At 35.7% G+C, this 6,000-nt stretch overlaps 1 pseudogene; it reads left to right on the forward strand.

The window, feature by feature from the left end:
* Positions 1–2,139: 2,139 nt before the first annotated feature.
* On the forward strand, positions 2,140–5,048 carry LOC119472119 (annotated as a pseudogene).
* The last annotated feature ends 952 nt before the right edge of the window (positions 5,049–6,000 follow it).

Raw genomic sequence — 6,000 nt, forward strand, 5'->3', positions numbered from 1 at the left:
CTATGTAAATAGCTCAACATTCTCTTTTCCAAGCAAGGACGTCCAAATTTTTTGCAAATAAAAAAAGTCAGGTTTAAAACTTGGATTTAGCAAATATGTACTCTTTTAAAAAGACTAAATGAAATACAGAGCAGAAATATTTGTAAAATCAACTTTGACTGCCATGATGATTATATACAAAATTTTAGGAAACTGTTTATGCTTGCTTCTCCTACCTTCTGCAATTGAGCTTATGTACTTTCACTGATTAAATTTTATTTGACATAAGTGAGAAGCTAAGTAAGTAAAAGCACTTTTAAAAAGATCTGCAACCAGGATCATTGTATTAGTGTTGCAGACAACAAACTCAGCTCATGAGCCTGCCTTCAGATTTAATTCTAGATGTCCTTTCTCTCTTGCACATGTGAATAAACAGAAAAAAGATTTCCATTAGCTCGATCTCTGGTTTAAGCAGAAATGCAATCATCATGGTTCCTAAGTGTTGTGTGTACACTTTCTAACTTAATTTTCTCAGCATTATTTAGACACGCTCACTGCTTAAACCTCGTAGAAGGCCTTCCCACCCATACCAATTAACCTAACCCTGCAATTTTATGTTACCCAGTTGTCCTTGAATCCTCCCTTGTTCTCCTCCATGCTGCTTATTTGAATTGGTTTGAATGCTTGCCCAGAAAGTGTTTGTAATCTAAAAATTGTCTTAATCTTTTTGGTACAACTTTTCTTGCTCTTTAATTTCCTGAGAAAACCAGGTGAATTTCCAAACTTTTCTGAAGATCACAGGGAACACTATTTTTTAAGTACAATTTTCTTTTTGTTTTGCCCATAGACACTGGCATGCTAAAAACAGCAGTCATTGGCCAAGCCACAATAAAGAGTTTCTCTCCCTTCCATTCTTATGGTCTTTCTAGGTGTTTCTGCAAGATCCATGAGGGAAAGAAAAGACAAAAATATTTCTCATCTGTCAAGTTAATACTCTCTGCAAGTTAATCATTGGAAAATATAGATCTGTTGAGAGCTATGAAGTCAACTGTGAACTTGGAATTATAAATTCTATGGATATTTGAGATTGGGTTTATATAAATGAATGAAGCTTAGAGAAATCTACAAGATGGCTCAGACAGAAAATTAATTACTAACCCATATGTACTTAGGATCATAAAAGCAAGAGACAGTCACTAGAAGGGATGAGTATGTTCCCTGAAAAATATTTTATTTAAAAATTGGTACTCTTTAGGTCATCACCTTTAGCCCTTCTATAAGTAACCTTGAAATTACAGAATGGGTTCATGAATTTAATTGGATTTGGATATATGAATTTACGGATTTGTCTTCAAATAAGGACAAGGAGGTAGGTATCCACACTCCTTCGGCGTTAGAGAGAAAGTAACTAAGGCTTAGAATTGTAACATGTCCAGAGTTGCATACTAGTAGCTGATAGAGGCAGTATTTGAATGCAGGTCTATGTGGCTACACAACTTAAGTTCTTAAATACTTCTCATCTCCATGGAGAGCTACAAATGTTTATTTCATAAATATAAATCTTACACATGGAAACTTCTTTGAGATGAAAGCTCTACCTGGCAGGAATAACTCTACTTGCACTGTTTATCCTTGGCAATGGGAAGGGAAGTCAGTCACATGTAGGCCAGAATTTTTTCCATCTGTGCAATAATAATCTTCCTTTCTTTTTTAAAACAAGAGAAGAGTTGACATTTCTCAAAGGACATGACATGAACACGAATCAACATAGAGCTTTTGTTTAACCTGCAATTATAATAATCTGTATGTTCAAAAGCTCCAACTCAGACCAAACATACTTATAAGCAATGATCTGGTGACTCAGTCCTTTCATAGAATTATACGATGAGCCAGGATAAAATATATTCTAGATATATAGGAGACTGGAGTGCTTTGAATGGTTTATTTTTTTATACATGTGTGTGAATGTGTATGGGTGTTTGTGTCTAATAGACATAGATAAAAAGGACAGTATTCGATACTATCTAGTTTCAAATACAGGTATTGATCAACTTAACGACCTATGCAACTTATGACCATTTGACTTTACGACCACAATCACTAGCCACGATTGCTCTGCGTCCGGCAGTGCAAACGTTGCCCAGCTGGGCGTACGACAGTATGGACCAGCTTCCGGCAGCACTACCATCTCCGCGTGCATATAGCCTACTCAACTTACGACCAAATCGTGTTACGACCAGTCTGTCGGAACCAATCGTGGTCGTAAGTCGAGCACTAGCTGTAGTTATTTTAAGAGTTACCAAATGATACATGTCTTCAGGGAATAGGGTGCTTTTAATCTCTTATTCAAATAATCCCATGTATCCTAGAATTCATGCATAAGTTGAGTTTTCTTTAATATGTTGACTGTTTTCCTCCTTTAAAAGCATGTGATCAAAACTGAATACTCTGAAATTGTCTTTCTTATATTTTCTTTACTGCTGAGATGCTTGCTACATCAAAATATATCAGAAAAGGCTGAACAAAATAGCTAATCGCATTATAGAATACAGTAGTAAACTGTGATGAGCTTAGAACTATGTATATTGTATTACTATGTCTTCTCAGTTTTCAAGCTGCAGACAATTTGTAAAATAACTGTTTTTCCTCAGAACAAACATTTCATCAACAAATGGAACTTTTTATTTGTTCATGTCCTAATATGTTAGAAAGGAAATTTTTAAAAACAAATGTGTGTGTGCATGCATGTGTTGCGTAAGTCAGAGCCCACAAAGTTAGAGTCTATGGGCTTTTGTTCATCTACAGAAAATTTTACCTGAACATAAATTTAAGCCAGTGTTTAAACCATATGAAAATATAGACTCCGGATTTCATCATGAACTCTCCTATATTAAAAGCAGTAGTTGGACAAGATGATCCTTTAGCTCTTTTGGTTTGAAACAGTCTGGGATGTTGAGTCACCCTTTGCTGAACATAGAGGGTTGCTATCTACCATTTTAAAATAAAAGATGTTCTGCCAATTACCATTAAAGTGATACTTTCCTATGGTAGAGCTGGAGAGGAGGTTAATAGGAATGAATGGTAAAGTTGTTGGCAACTCTCAAAGGTAACACCTTCCAAATTTTAGAGTATATAAGAACCACCTGTGAACTTGTAAAAATACAGATTCTGTGCTATGCCCTCAAAGGTCATGACTGAGAGTGTTGGGATGGAGACCTAAGTATTTGCATTTTGATCCCATAAGAGTCCCAGGTGAGGCTTATGTTGCTACACAGACCACAGTCCCACAGTCAGCGCAGACTGACAGGAATTAGAATCTCAACCATTCAATTGACATCATATACAAAAATTAGCTCAAAATGTAATCAAAATCCTAAGTGTTAAGAGTTATAACAAAACTATAAAATCTTAGAAGCAATAAAAGTAACCATAAAACCTTTAAAGGAAATGTAGGCTAATCTTCATGTTCCTGAATTATGCAAATATTTTTTTAATACATGACACAAAACACATTATTGTCAACAAAAACAAATGACCAGGCATCATCACAATTGAACTTTCTTTTTTTTTGAGACAGAGTTTTGCTCTTGTTGCCCAGGTTGGAGTGCAATGGTGCTATCTTGGCTCACTGCAATCTCCACCTCCTGGCTTCAAACAATTCTCCTGCCTCAGCCTCCTGAGTAGCTGGGACTGCAGAACCCACCACCAACCACCAAGCCTAGATAATTTTGTATTTTTAGTAGAGACAGGGTTTCACCATGTTGTTTACTTTGGTCTCAAACTCCTGACCTCAGGTGATCCACCAACCGTGGCTTCCCAAAGGGTTGGAATTACAGGTGTGAGCCACTATGTCCAGCTGAAAAGGTGTTTTTGTTTTTTGTTTTGTTTTGTTTTGTTTTGCTTCAAATGACACAAGAAGGAAAAAGAATTCAACATAGTAGACATTTTGTGTAAATAATATATCTAATGGGGGACTTACACCAAGAATATATAAAGAATTCTTACAACTGTATAATAAAAAGATAAATAACCCAATTTTAAAATGGCAAAGAATTTGATAGGCATTCATCGAAAGCAGGGTTGTACAGAGGCAGCCACAGCAACACACAGAGCTGTCTGTTGGGTTGTGGGTCAGGTAGGAAACTAAGGGGGCTGCTCCAGAAGGGAGTATGAACACTTTAGAGGAAGAGAAATTCTTATTGTCTTACTTTCTCCTCCACCTCTGCTGAAGAATTTTATGCTGTGGCTAGATATTTATACGACATTATAGTGGATAATAAGTTGCAGTTATTACAGAGAAATTTCTTGGACATATACTTCCAGGAGTTTGAAGACATCTTAGAGGATAAACTTACCTACATGCCTATTTTTAATGAATATGTTTCTTTGGGAGAAAAGTGTATTAAAGACCAGCTGCTGAAGCAGATACCTGGATTTAACATGGCAGCCTTTACGACATTACAGCACCATAAAGATGAAGTGTTTGGTGACATATTTGACATGCTGTTTACATTACAGGTTTGACAGCATTTAAAGAACAATTTCTAGGCTACAGAGAAGAAAAATAAGTATTAATCTCTCTCTCTCTACATATAGATAGATAGATGACAGATAGATAGATTCATCTCTCCCTCTCTCTCTCTCTCTCTCTCTCTATATATATATATATATATATATACATATATATATACATACATATATATATATACATATATATATGTATATATATAGAAGAAGCTATACATATATATATACAAGAAGCTATATATACAGAGAGAGAGATGAATCTTTGAATAATGAAAATTTCAAATAAAGAAAAGAGACTCATTATTCGAAGTCTCTCAAGCATTATTTTAAAATATGTTTTAAAAATATATTTAAAATATATATATTAAAATATATATTATTTAAAAATATATATTTTTAATAATGCTTAAGAGAGACTTTTAGAAACAAGGTTGGGATTGGACTTAAGCAGTGGTTTAGTGGTGACTTCATTGTGCAAATCATCGTCTATGCTAGCTTCCCAGAGCGATCTGAAACTCTCGCTCATACCACTAGCCAATTAATGAGATCATTCTGAGGTCACTAGCCCAAAAGGCCAATAGGCTCAGCTAATAACGACAAACAAATATATTTTGAAAGACTTACTATGTTCTGCAACTATTCCTTCATGTTAGGTATTTATGGGCCAAAACCAAAACGACCTGACTCTCCTAGACATATTTCTCCTGAAACACCTTCTTGTATTCATTAACTTAATAGTTTCCCTGAAGTGTTTAGTAACCTTGATACTCCTCTCCTCCCCAAGTAAACACCTGTCTCAGATGTTTCTGAGTCAGACTCCTCCGAAGCAAGCCCATGTCAAGCATTTCACCCGGAGGGCCCCTGGCCCAGGATACATGTTAGCGTGTTCACAGCATGGAATAACTCACCAACAAGAGCCCTCTTTGTCCCAGCAACGTTGCATGAATCTTTCTGCACACTCACAGCTCTTTTTTACGTGGTTCAGAGTTTCAGTCCTTCAGTCTCAATGGGTTTTTTAAATATTTATCTAGCATGTTACTCAAGCCAGCTGCCTGTCTTGGTATTTCTGAATCTTCTACGATGGCAGCTTGTCTTGGCTTTAGGAATCAACTGATGAAAGAGATGACCTTTACCTAAAAACTACAGGTGAAAATCAACTATTAGTCTTAACATTGCAGTCATTGTGTCACTATGTCTTCTTGTCTTGATGCAGCACCACTGTTTCTAGAAGTGTCTCTTAAGCATTATTTAAATATATATATACTGATGAATATTCAAGCTTTCTTAGTGGTTATCATCTTGAAATTTTCATTATTTAAAGACCAAATTATTATATGCTGTGTGATTTTTAGTCTTTAGTGCTATGAAGGCCAAAATGCTTCCTACATTGTCCTTTGTTCCCATTTTACTGGGCATTGATGAATGTATGCTGTGTGTTGCAGACAGACTAAAAGGTATCCTGTTCTTATAGCATATTAAGCGTGTCTGTGCATA

The sequence above is a fragment of the Cebus imitator genome, unplaced genomic scaffold (assembly GCF_001604975.1).
Source record: "Cebus imitator isolate Cc_AM_T3 unplaced genomic scaffold, Cebus_imitator-1.0 Scaffold86, whole genome shotgun sequence".
Taxonomy (NCBI): domain Eukaryota; kingdom Metazoa; phylum Chordata; class Mammalia; order Primates; family Cebidae; genus Cebus; species Cebus imitator.